The 13,919-nt window shown below is 41.5% G+C and overlaps 1 long non-coding RNA gene across 2 annotated transcripts; it reads right to left on the bottom strand.

The window, feature by feature from the left end:
• Positions 1-4,778: 4,778 nt before the first annotated feature.
• LOC122073386 lies at positions 4,779-5,554 on the bottom strand. Of its 2 annotated transcripts, none has more exons than XR_006138775.1 (3): positions 5,467-5,554; positions 5,111-5,243; positions 4,779-5,011 (listed from the first exon to the last, which is right to left on the bottom strand). It is a non-coding gene; the product is annotated as an uncharacterized LOC122073386 (long non-coding RNA). The 2 variants fall into 2 exon arrangements; XR_006138774.1 differs by having other exon boundaries at positions 5,434-5,540.
• Between the last annotated feature and the right edge of the window lie 8,365 nt (positions 5,555-13,919).

The raw sequence follows: 13,919 nt of genomic DNA, 5'->3' as shown, positions 1-13,919 counted from the left end.
TGGTTGATGGTATCTTTATTGTGCTCGAGGGCTGGTAAGAATTGGGAGGCATATTATATTTGGAGCTTAAGAGAGAGGGAGAGAAAACTATTGGGATCCTAGGTTCAAAAGGGATACCAAGGGTATATTCTTCCCCTTTCCAGCCAAATACTCACAAACGTCCATTAATCACCCTTGTATTATAAGTTCATCGTAACATGGGTAAACAAGGGCCGCACCCACAGGCCACAGCCGCCTAGCACTCACTCACTACCTACAGTACCAAGTACAAATATGATACAGCCAAATTGACCTCTCGGTGGGGCAATGACACGTGTCGCCTCTGAGACACGTGTCCTCCGCCAGACGAAGGTGCCAAGAAATCACTCACGCTCAAGCACGCTCAATCACTCAGGCACGCTGACAAAACCACGCGGGATCTCATCGTCTGCATGAGGGGAATATTCCCCCACAAGGACGACGGTCGTAGGGAAGAAGGACGGGGGAAAAGACAAGAAGGAAACCCTAGTCCGAAGAAGGAGATAAGGAGGCCGAGAGGAAGGAAGAAGGTAAGCTCTGATACCCTCACCATTACTCCCTTATTGAACTGTGCGGCCGACCCTGACTTGAGCGTCAGAGGACTAACCCCGGACAAAGCTCCGGGCCTCCGTCGTCTGTGTTTGTGTAGGTTCAACTAGCGGGGTTTTTTGGCAGCAACAAATTGGGTCCGTCTGTGGGAATGGACGGTAATGGTGGGGAGAACATACAACCGCAAGAGGACAAGAGCGACGTCCAACATAGACATGGGGGAAGAACCTTCAGGGGAGCTTCCTCCCTCGATGGAGATAGGACGAGAAAGGGGCCATGACGACCGGGAAGTGTCCGTCAGGTACCAGCGTTCAGCTGGATATTCAGTACGCGAAGGTAGTGATCATCAGCCTCCTGCAGCCCAGGAGTACGTGACGAGGCAGCAATTTGAAGACCTCCAGGACAAATATAACCGGATGGCCGAGACTATGAGGGAGGTCTCCAAATCTGTCTCTCATAAGACCGGCGGAGCGCCCCCAGGTCCCCACGTCCATTTTGAAAGAGCTCGAGATGAAGACCGGAGCAGTACAGGATCGACAAGAGCCGATCGTGACCCCCGAAGCCGAGCGAGGGAGAGCCCCGCGCCCCGAGGTAGGATGCAACGTGTCGCCAGAGACCCACATAGGGATCCGCACCAAGGAGACAGACAGAGGCCCGAGGACTCGGGATTAAAGAGGATGATCCTAGACCTGAAGGACGAGATCAGAAAGGTGGCAGAAAACCAGACGGGAAACCGCGGGCCCAACCTCACCAATGACACGGCCTTAGCTGACGAGGTCATGAGGGACCCGCTCCCGATCGGCTTTCGTCTGCCCAAGTATGACACTTATGACGGGTTAGGGGACCCCGTCGATCACCTAGAAGGCTTTAAGGTCGCCATGCAATTCCATCGGGTCTCAGAAAATATCATGTGTCATGCCCTTCCATTGACGTTCAGAGGAGCGACGAGGCTATGGTACAACCGACTGCCGACAAAGTCGATCCACAGCTTCAGTGACCTGAGTTACTTCTTCGTGAAGGGATTCTCTAGCAGCCAGCCCTCCAGAAGACTACGCTGAACCTAACCAACGTCAAACAGCAAGAAGGGGAATCGCTGCGGAACTACATGAAGCGATTCCAACAAGAAAAGATCACAATCAGAGGCCTAGACCCGAAGGAGGAGTTCACGGCTCTGTTAGGAGGCGTCAAGGACAAGGAGTTGAAGAGGTCCCTAGCGAAGCATACACCTAGGAACCTGACCGACCTGAGGGCACGATGCGACAAGTACATCCAGATGGAAGAAACCCTCCAAGCCGATGAAGAAGCCGAAAGGAAGGCGGCGAGAAAGAGGCCCTCAAGGGTTGATGATAAACCTGTCGAAGAAGGAAAAAGACGAAAGTCCGAGCGCAGTCGAGCCCCTAGTCCACCAAGGAAGTTTGAGAAGTACGCACCCCTGAATCGGAGGCGAACAGAGGTACTGATGCAGATAAAAGATTCCCTAGATGCCGGAGCCATGAAGTGGCCAGGAAAGATGGGGCGACACCCCGAGAGACGCAATGTGGACAGATATTATCACTTCCACAGAGACCATGGCCATGATACCGAGGACTGTTGGCATCTCAAGGGGGAGATAGAAGGAATGATCAGAAGGGGATACCTAGGCAGATTTGTAGACCGGGAGAAGGAGGTGGCCCCAAATGGTAACGGCCAGAGGGGTAACCGTCGGAGAGATGGCGGAGGTCGTTATGAGAAAGGGGGCTCGCCCGCAGAGGCAATCAAGAATAGCGAAGGAACCAGACACCCGAGGAAGTTGATCATCACCCCCGAGAGGAAAATAAGAGCCCGACCAGAGTCATAGCGACCATCTGCGGAGGCCCAGCCGCTGGAGAAAGTTCGGTCTCTGCCAGGAAGGCGAAGGCCTATGCGAGAAGCGTACATATGGCAGAATGGCCGAACAAGAAGGTGAAGACAGGGACGGTTATCTCCTTCTCAGATGATGATCTGGAAGGGGTACAAACCCGCATGACGATGCCTTGGTTATCACCATGACCATAGCGGATTGCAAAGTGAAGAGGATCTTAGTGGATAACGGCAGTTCAGTTGATATCCTGTTCCTCGAAGCTTTTCGGAAGATGGCCCTAGACGAGGGAAAATTAAAGAAGGTCGAACACCCGCTGCAGGGATTCTCCGGCATCCCGGTGAAGGTGGAAGGGTCGATCGAGTTACTGGTAAGAGCTGGCACTAGAGATCGACAGGCGACGGTCATGATCAACTTCCTGGTGGTGAACATTACATCGGCATACAATGTCATACTAGGAAGGGTCGGATTGAACCTGTTAAAGGCTGTCGTCTCCACTCCCCATCTCAAAATGAAATTCCCTACCAAGAATGGTGTCGGGGAGTGTCGGGGCGATCAGGAGACTTCCTGGAGGTGTTACGCCACTACTCTATGGGGAAAAGAAAAGGCGGGCGAGGTGCTCCCGATAGAGGATCTACGCGATGATGCCAGTTATCAACGGGGGGAGCCAGCCGAAGATCTGGTGCAATTTGGAGCTGAAGAAGGGGATGACACTCGGCAATTTCATATTGAGGCTACCATGCCAAGGTTGCAGCGAGAGAGACTCGTCTCATTCCTACGGAACAACGCTGACGTATTCGCCTGGTCGGCTTCGGACATGCCCGGGATAGATCGAGAGGTGATAAAACATCATCTGAATGTTAACCCAATGAAGAAGCCGGTGCAACAGAAGAAAAGGACGTTTGCCCCCGATAGACAGAAGAAGATAGACGAGGAAGTGGAGAAGCTACTGAAGGCCCAGTTCATCCGCGAGATCCAGTACCCGGAGTGGATATCTAACGTGGTAATGGTTCCGAAGGCAAACGGGAAGTGGAGGATCTGCATCGACTTCACCGACCTGAATAAGGCCTGCCCGAAGGACGCATACCCCCTGCCGAAGATAGACCTCCTCATCGACGCCACGGCGGGATACGAGGCGCTGAGTTTCATGGATGCATACTCGGGGTACAACCAAATCAAAATGTCCGAGGCCGATGTCCCGAAAACATCCTTCATAACCGAGGGTGGGTTGTACTGCTATGAGGTCATGCCTTTCGGACTGAAGAACGCAGGGGCCACCTATCAAAGGTTGGTGAATAAAATTTTCAAAGGGATGATCGGCAAAACCATGGAAGTATATGTGGACGACATGCGCGTAAAAAGCCCGAAGGCGGAAAGACACGTCCAAGACTTGGAAGAGGCGTTCCAGGTGTTGAGACGGTACGACATGAAGCTGAACCCGATAAAATGTGCATTCGGAGTAGCCTCGAGAAAGTTCCTCGGATTCATCATCTCGGAGAGAGGAATTGAAGCCAACCCAGTCAAAATACAAGCTATTCGGGACATGAGGTCACCCCAGAATGTGAAGCAAGTCCAGGAGCTGACGGGTCGGGTCGCCGCCCTCGGAAGATTCATGTCTCGGTCCGCAGATAGATGCCTCCCCTTCTTCAAAGCGCTAAAAGGGACCAAAAAGTTCGAGTGGACGGAGGAGTATGAAAAATCTTTTGAACAATTGAAGGAATACTTGGCCGCACCCCCACTGCTGACGAAGCCGAACACCGGGGATACCTTGCATCTGTACCTGGCTGTATCGGCAGTGGCAGTAAGCGCCGTATTGACGAAGGAGGAAGGAAGGCAACAATGGCCAATATACTACGTCAGCCGAACCCTTCTAGATGCCGAGACAAGATACCAAAAGGCGGAGAAAGTGGCGTACGCCCTCGTGACGGCGGCAAGAAAGATGAGTCCATATTTTCAATCACATACAGTATGTGTACTCACTGACCAGCCCCTGAAGAAGATACTGCAGCGGCCAGATATGTCTGGTCGCCTGGTAAATTGGGCCATAGAGTTAGGAGAGTTCGACATCCAGTACAAGCCGAGAACCACAATTAAAGCACAGGCCCTCGCAGACTTCATAGCGGAGACGACGATCCCCGATGACCTAGAGGAATCTGTCGAGGAACGAGGAGACGAGGCTTGGATAATCAATTCACTAATTTTATAATGTCATAATCATTTCTTTTTTTATCGGTTTCATTCGGTTTGGTTCCTGTTTGATTATTGGTCGGTTTGATTTGTCGGTCTCAACATATCTCAGTCCAAAACCAATCAAATAAGGATCGGTTTGGTTTGAACTGAGTTTTTTCGGTCGGTTTCGGTTGGTTTTATCGGTTCGGGCTAGGTTTTGACACCCCTACTCTTACCCATGCATAATCCTTCTCTTTTCTTGCCTTGTTTTCCAACAATATCAACCATGGATACCAGCTATAACTATTCATGGAGCAGATGACTTTTTTACCTTCCCCTTGGGTTCTTCTGAGATGCAGAATGATTGCCTCTGGCAAAGTAAGCAAATATCTGTGTCTGCCGCAGGAGATACTTCAGGCGCCCCTTCCCTTTGTTGGTCTGGAATAAAAACAATCAATTACAACTTGTGATTGCACATCCAAAAAGAATCACTAAAAAGAATAAATTGATTTAATCAGGGTTAGTAAAATTATGCACCATGCATGTCAGCATCAATGGCAGCATTTTGTGTATCTAATATTTCTTGGATTCTCCAATTCTTCAACCTCTGCAATTCTCTCAAGCTGGCCCTTACACGCTTTCCAATTTCAGCATTCGCTGAAATTCCATCCTGCAATAATACAGAGGAAATAAAGATGGATGGCAAATAGAATCGTAAGCGATGGATGCAGAGCAATTCGGCTACAACAATGAAAACCCTAGATCCTTAAGGCCTTCAAACACTGTAAACAGCGACGTCCATGAAAACCCAAATTGACGCCCCAAGAAACACAATAAGTTCACAAAAACAGAAAACCTACAAATCAGAGCGTCGTTCAAGTCCGCATCCTCACCTCCTCTTCTCTTCTTCCTCGCTCTTAAAATCACCGACCGCATCATCTTCCATTGGGTCTTCCCCCGAAGAAAACTAACCGTTTGAAGGTGCGCAGTAGACCACTAGACCACTAGTTCTGAGATGGTGCGCAGTAGACCACTAGATCCCACTTTGGTTTGTTAATAGAAGTCCCCAATACATAGGAGACCGACGCTGGAAAGGAGAAAAGAAAAGAAAAATAATTCCCTGCATGGGACATGCAAAGCTGTACCATACATTTCTTTGTAGGTTGTATATATGGTGCATTCTAGGCTTCTACCTAAGCTGGCTTACTATTTCAAGACTGTCATGTCTTATGTCATGCCCAGTGCATCATCATTTTATTAAAAAGATTTAGAGATATTTTGAGCATGTATTTTAAAGACTTGGAGTTGACAATTTAGAATGATGAGGATTGTCAAGACCTTCCAGGATCCATCCGTGATGATTAATGTGGATTGGAGATTGTGTGGATAAACGTATGGTTTCAGGTTCGATTCCTCATGTGTATATTTATAATTTAGGTAGCAACTATAGCGGTGAATTATTATGATTAGTCGAGGTGCACGTAAGCTGACCGAGATGGGTGTAAACTGACCTGGACACCTTGGTTAATAAAAAAAAAAAAAAGAACTTGCAAAGGCGATTTGATTTGGGGGATTATTAAATTGACTATCTTGTGATGGTTGTCTATATTTGGAAGGAGAAAATTTTTTGTCTATTCAGAAATAAATGAAGATTATTCATTTTATTATTAGAGATATTAAAGAAGACATCTATGAACGATGTAGAACTTTCGTTCTTTTTATTTGCTATGAGCTAGGAAGAATATATTAAATATTAAAAATAAAATGTACAAGATTAATGCCTAGGTATATTCAAACAAAAAAAGGATAGAAATGATTTCTCTCTTCACCTTCGACATTTCCATCAACAAATAGAAAATGAACCCTAATATTACTTTATCTTATAGTTCCACCTTCAACATGGGGCGGGCGGGGGTGGGGGTGGGGGTGGGGGTGGGAATCTTCCTAGTTCAAAAAAGGGTAGTGCATCCCATTTGGGTTGAGAGGAGTTGGGATTTGTTGGACTGTTTTTATGGGTAGCCTTGTGATCCTTTTGTTCTCTTTCAAGTATATTTAATTTTGTTAGGTTTATGACCTTGGGGCTTGGAGTCTTGAGTGTTGGGAATCTTAGCCCCTAGACTTGGTAGGATTCCTTCGTTTGCGATAAAGAAATATACATATTATTAAAAAAGGCTCATCACTGTTCAGGATTCCTTATTCGGTCGACTACGGTTTGAGGTATTATGAAACTGGTGGAAAACCAGGCCCAATTAGATCGATTGAAATTCAATTCAAACCTAAAAAACAGACCAAATGATAAAAAAACCGATACTAACTTGATAATCATAAAATTAAAAAAAATAAAAAATTCCATAATTATTTATATACACGGTAAACCAAATCGTTTCAAACCCAAAATAAATCCTATAATAGTCTGATAAGAGAAATCCAAAATAAATCGAACCGAAATTCCTTTATTGGGCCAGCTTTGATTTTACCTAAATCTCAACCGAAAACTAGTTCAGCTCGCCTGAAACGAAACCGATACAACTGTTTGATACCCCTGGCATTACACAGAGATACAACTTGAGATAAGAAACAATATCCCACTTTAATTTTTCCAAGGAACAGGGCTATACCCTTGGAGTCTTGGACCACTCCACTTTCCACCAAGGAACGAGACTACCCTTGAACCCGACCAGATCCCGAGCAGAGGAAGAAGTGATACACTTTGAAGAAGAAAGAGGTCACTGAACAACATCCCCTCTACCAGCTGAGCCAAAACCTAAGCAAGGTCATAAAAAGCTGATGGGCCCGACTAATAGCATTTAAAAGTGATGGATAAGACAATGGCCAATTTGTAGAGTATGCATCATAGCAAATCCAGTTACCAAAGGCAGAGAGGATAAGTATCCACAAGGTTGCCAATTATCGAGCCATAAACGAGTCAGCTAGGAGATTGCATCAATGGGGGCACATGATTGGATATCATATAGGAAGGATATGAATGTCATTTAAAAGGAAAAAGAGAGGGATAGAAATAGAGGGCTCTAGCTTACATAATATCAATGGTATGCCCAATCTTTTCCTCAACTTTATATATATATATATATATATATTTTCTTAGTATATACTGTTTAATTTGTCCCTCCAATCTACTTCCTATTGGTTAATTAGCACTTAAATATCCCACTCAAGTAATCTCTCTCTCTTTCCAAAGGACTCTGGTGGTAAGGCCTAAGGATATAAAAATGTAATAAAAACTTATTTTCATTAAAAAAACAGAGGTAAATATGTGTGATATGGTTCAATCCAAGCTCATTCAGATCAATATTGAGTTGATATCGACCGTAACTGATCTGAGATTAATTCCAAGTTTTAAAACCTTGCTCTAGACTCCGCAGTAGTGCGGTACTGTGATATGCCTTTTCTTCTTTTTTTTTTTTTTTTTTTTGTTTGTTTTTGTTTTTGTTTTTTTTTTTTTTTTTTTTTTTTTTTTTTTTATATATATATATATACCTGTTTAATTAGTTCCTCGAATCTTCCTCCCATTGGTCAGCACTTCCACATCCCACTCAATTAACTACGTACACTTTCTCACTCTCTATCAGAAGGGACTCTAGCACCACTATAAATACCCCCATAGAGTACTCCAGTTGAAGTATCCCTCGCTTCTAACCTTGAATTGTTTTGAAGTCTCTCTCTCTCTCTCTCTCTCTCTCTCTCTCTCTCTCTCTCTCTCTCTCTCTCTCTCTCTACGACCTTGTTTCTCAAGTTTGTTTCTTGTTTTCTATAACATCACTCTAGGGTTATGGCGACCGTCAAGTTCATCTTTGCCTTTGTGGTTCTCCTTGCCTTTGCATTCTCTCATGCAGTTAACTTTGTCGAAGGAAGGCATTTAAAGATTGGGAAGACAAAGGAGTCCAGCAAGAAACCTATAACTCCAACAGAGAAGATTGAAACTTCATCAAGAAAAGTTGGTGAAAACACTTCCGGTACCTTGAGTAGTGAGCATGCAAGTAGAAAAATGGCACACGTAGTATCAAAAGAGTTTGAGCCAGCAGCAGCCCTTGTTCATATGGAAGACATTGAAGGTGCTAACCCTGCAGTTCCGTTAATCAACTCACCATCACCTCCACCTCCACCAGGTCAGATAGAAGGCTTCCGGCCAACAGCCCCCGGTCACAGTCCAGGCATTGGCCATTCCGTTCACCACTAGTGGGTTTGTATTAGTTATTAGAGTTTCTCAGTATCGATCAACTCTTTTTTTCCCTTTCTTTCTTTCTTTCTTTCCTCTTATTCCATGCAGCTTTGTTCTGTAATATAATGCAATATGTTTTAGAGTCCCGAGTCCCGAGTCCCGAGTCCCTGTACAAGTATTAGTTATTGGAGTTTTTCACTATGTATGATTTCTGCGTCTATATATGAACATATTTGACAATTCCCATTTCATCTTCTTTTTTACATTTTCAAAATCTCATCAACTGTGTGTGACCATTGGACGACAATTGATGAAATAGGAACTTCATATATGGTACGCATTATATAACACCCTTACCTTAAGAGTGCATCTAAAACGGAGTTTCTTGGTGGTAGAATTAATTTTCTTTCTTGGGATGTGGAAAGATGTCATGACCTCTTGGGGTTACAAAATTTAATTCCCTTTTTAATAAATCTGTTCGTTTTAAGTATAAATAAATAAAAAAAAAACTCGTATTCTTTTTAATTGACTGAAGGAGAGCAGCCTACTTTTAACTTTGTTACTCAACTTTGTAATGTGGTAGCATGAGATCCGAACTTCAAAAGATTTTCCTTAAGATCTCTTTGTCTCTCTATATTGATTAAGATATTTGAACAATGTGGTTGGACCCTAGACCTTGTTCTTCATGAAAACCAACCTTTCAGTAACTTCAGTGTATGGTACACCAATAATAGTTTTGGCATACTTCCACTTTCGTCTAAAATGATTGATAGCCATTTAAATTATTTCTAGAGATGCTCACAGAATTTTGATTCATTCTTTTTGCCTCCAAGAACATAATAGTTTGAAAGATATATATATATATATATATATAGACTCAATACTAAAATTGAATTAACATTTACTTTTCAAAACTCTTATTTTATATGGTACAGGTTGATACTCTCGAGAGTGGATCAGGTTCACGTATGAAAATGTTCTCATCCGTCTTTGGTCCTTAAATTTGAAATCCACTTTCTCTCTCTTCATTTAATAAATTTTAAATTCATGAACCAAAAGCATACGAGATTGTTCTTGTACAAGAACTTGATCGCTTCTCGATACTCTTTGGTATCTCTGCTAAAGTCGATTTTGGCATGTCATTTTCACAAAAATAGCTGGCGGTATTCGTTTCATTAGTATGACAACATGATGAAGACAAAATTAATAATATTAATGAGGATGATAATCAATTAAAAATACATAAACCTATTCAAGGATTATAGAGTAATAGGTTACACTAGATTATAGATGGTGCCTAGGTCTGAAAAAATAATAACAGGGGCTGGTTGTACTATCTAGGGCTGGTAAGAATGGGGCGGCTGATCATATTTGGGAACATATTAATTTGAAGCTTAAAAGAAGGGAGGGAAAACAGTTAGGATTCTAGGGATAAAAGGAGATGCCGAGGATAGATTCTTTCACTTTCCAGCCAAAAACTCAGAATCATCCAATCCCCCCCTCCTCTCCCTTTTCATATTATTGATAATGGCCGAACCCACAGCCTAGCATGTTCAACAGTTCATCTCTCTCTCTCTCTCGCAGGAAACTTGGTAGTTGTAGAATGACAGACTGATTAAGAAAGAGTCTTCATTATTAGAGACTGATCCAGCTTCCCTGTGCCCACTGGAAGGCTATCCACCACGACATTCACGGCCTCACCAGATTTGCTTGTCCTCATTGCAGAATTAAATTTGCTATTAACGTCTCCAAGCTTAGTCAGTAGAGGAGAGGAGGGTTCCAGGGTAGTCAGGGAGGAAGGGGTGGGCGGGGCTGGGAAGAGCAGCCGAGAGCAGAGGGTTGGGTAAGTGTGGTGGCTGGGCAACAGTGGCAGCAGAATACATAAAAGAAAGAATTCAACCAAAAAGAAAAAGATCCCCAAGCTCTGGAACCAATGAGAGAGAAAGACTGAACGAAGGAGCCAATAAGAGAGAGAGAGAGATACGCCACTATAATCTATGTGGTGCCTTCCACCAATACAATGTCACCTGTAACAACTTAAAATCGATAAATTATTATTTAATTTAAAGGAAAATGAATGTTCTTTGTTCGCGCGGTCCTTACGGCTGCACAGGCCAATGAAGGGGTGGATGTGGCTATTAAGGATTCTACTCCTTACAATCATATAAACAATCCCATAGTGTTTAGAATCTAAACAAGAATCATAAAGAGATTAACCATGGGAGTAATTCCTAAAACAATATTAATGATTTTTAGAATCTTAAGAATAAAATAATTCACTTCCCCTCTGATTCACAAATATCACAAATATCTTTTAGGTTTTAATATCTTCTAAAGTATCCTTTGAGATTCAATTTCTTTTACTAGGAATCCAAATAATATATATATATATATATATTTATAATTATTTTGATATTATAATTAAGGCAAAATGGTCGCGGTACTTGAGGGAAAATAGGAATGCAGAACGCTCTTTATTAATAACTGTCTATATTGCTAGGTAAAATTTAAGTGTTGAACATTTTCCCTCTCAGTTCACCTGAAACCAGATGTCATGATGACAATAGGTCATTGCAAACCGATTCATCATCTTTGATAAATCTTTCTCACACAGAGATTCATCCTCTAGAAAACTTCTCGCCAGATGAGATTTTGTTTTCACTTATTTCTTAGAGGATTAGAATCTTGTAGATGTTTTCCTGTTTAACTGTAAAAGAAGAATAGGGCCAAGAACAAATGGTTTTCAATAGTGCTAATGTGGGATTCTGCAATTTCATGTCCAACTGTGTCTTAAAAGAAGGATGAGTTGGGCATGGAGATATTACGGATTACATTTCTTACAGCATTGGCTCTAACAACAAACCCCATTAAAGTTAAAAAACTAATAGTAAAAAAAAAGTAGCAAGAGGGAGACAAAATTGTCTAGAAGGAGAGAAATTGATGAAGAGAAAGAAAATTCTGAGAGAGAGAAATCAACTATCATTATCCTGGTTATTTTGAAGAGAAGAAGTTGGAACGGTTCCGTATGAAGTGAGGTAGTCACTCACCAATGCTGTGACCATTACAGCAAGTTAAAGATAAGTGACTGTCATCTTTCCACCCTAAAAACTAGGAATCGGTTACAATATAGAAAACTAATTGATGGTTTAAATTAATCTAATATTAAATAGACAGTTAATATTAAAAGAGAGTAAAAATAAGATTTCAATATATACGTCCTACTATCACTCGCCTTATAATTAAATGAAACAATCTGGGAACCATTATTATTAAGAGCTTAAGGTAAAGGAAGAAAAAAAGAAGAAAGAAAGAAAAGACTAAGGAAAGCTTCCACGCCCCAAAGCCAATGTGTGTGTGTGTGAGAGAGAGAGAGAGAGAGAGAGAGAGAGAGAGAGAGAGAGAGGATAATGGTTGCTAATATGCTCTCAGCTTGTAAGAAAGTAGATACAGAGTTCATTCTTTTAATAAATTGCCGACACTTATAAGCTTCTTCACCAACTCAGAAGGGAAAAAAAAAAAAAAAAAACTTGGTTGTTCTATCATTTAAACATTGATCCCAAGGGTTTTAAAAGACATCACTATATAATATGAGTTAAATAATGCTACATAAATCATAAAGAGCCAAAGAAAAACATTTATCTTAATGAAAAAAGGATTCAAATGTCTTATGAGACTTTTCCACAACAACCACACAAGCAGTCCTGTTAAGCAATAAAAACCATAACAATCTTACCCAAATCAGATAAATCACGAATTGAATGTACGAGACAACTCCACAGGCTAAAACATGGATGAATTAACAAGTTTCCTCATAGAAGAATTTCAATCACAGATTACTCCTATTGTTGACAGCTATTGGTGCAATATCAGATTTGGAACCAAAACCTTACAGATCAATGCCCACATGCAAAATAACAATATCAAGTTAGAAACCAACAAATTCAAAGATTAAAGCCCTAAATCTCTCAGATCAGTCCACTGCATGCAAAATAACAATATTAGGAAAAAACCTCATAGATCACCATAGTTTATAAGAATTTCCTATCAATTACTCAAATTTGAAGCTCAATACTTACCCACATCAGATCAATCAACTTCAAAGGAATTCAATTTCAAAGCACTTTGACTTTTATAAAAACTAACAATCCATTTTGTCGGCAGTGTACTAACAGGAAGGGAGGTGCAGTAAAAAAAATAATTCTGGTCTCTAAGATCTTTACAATTTCACTAAGGCCTGATAAGAATAAATATGGCAAACTATGGATGAAACAACCGGCTCAATTTTAGTTGGCCATTTGTTGGCAAGGACAGACAAAATACAGAATGCACAATTTTGAACGTTGAAGAAACTTGCATTTAATATTAAAAAAGATCTCATCCAAGGGGGTAAGCATTAAGCAGAATTCCATCAAACAAACAAATTAAAACTCAAACAGAGTGAGAAGAAATTAAAACTTACCAATGTCCTCGACCACCAAGGAAGCATATAAAACCTTTGGATGCATTATTGGGGGGAATGGCACAGGAATTGCTTCGGATGTCTGTTAGACCAAATAAAACCTTTAAATGCATTAGAATGAAAACTAGTATTTAAAAGAGAAAAAAACAAAACAAAAGGAATTATATTTAAAAAAGTAAAAAGAACATAAATTGCATGTGTGTGTTGCCATAGTGTTTCAAGTTGTAAGCCTTAGGATCAAATAGAAAATATGAATAAAAATAGAAATTGCAGCAACTCACAATACAAAGCTCTGTTTGATTCTATTAAGGGATAAACTTAAAGATGAACCGAGAGGATTTGTCCCAGATATATTGCATATCTTCCCACAGACAAAGTTTCCATTTTTCTCACTACAGTGAGTTAGCATAGAATCAAAATATCAAAATAATAGTGCATAAAAGTTGCTGCTATGGAAAGATAATGGATAAAAGCGCTTCTACAAAAAATCATAAATCGAACAAATAACTTAAAGGAAGAATGAGAGAAATATGAAGTACCATTAGTTTAGTATAGCATTTCCTTCCAAAGCAACATCCTTTCTACTCTGTTGCATATAGCATATATGAATGATGCACCAAAAAAAAAAAATCAATTTAGAGGTTTATATCATACCTTAAGAAAGAGAATCTGATCTGCTACAACCGAGTCAAGCACTTCAATGCATT

This window comes from Macadamia integrifolia, chromosome 3 (genome assembly GCF_013358625.1).
Source record: "Macadamia integrifolia cultivar HAES 741 chromosome 3, SCU_Mint_v3, whole genome shotgun sequence".
Lineage (NCBI taxonomy): Eukaryota > Viridiplantae > Streptophyta > Magnoliopsida > Proteales > Proteaceae > Macadamia > Macadamia integrifolia.
The sequence above is the reverse complement of the archived record's forward strand: the minus strand, read 5'-3'. Positions and strand labels throughout refer to the sequence as shown.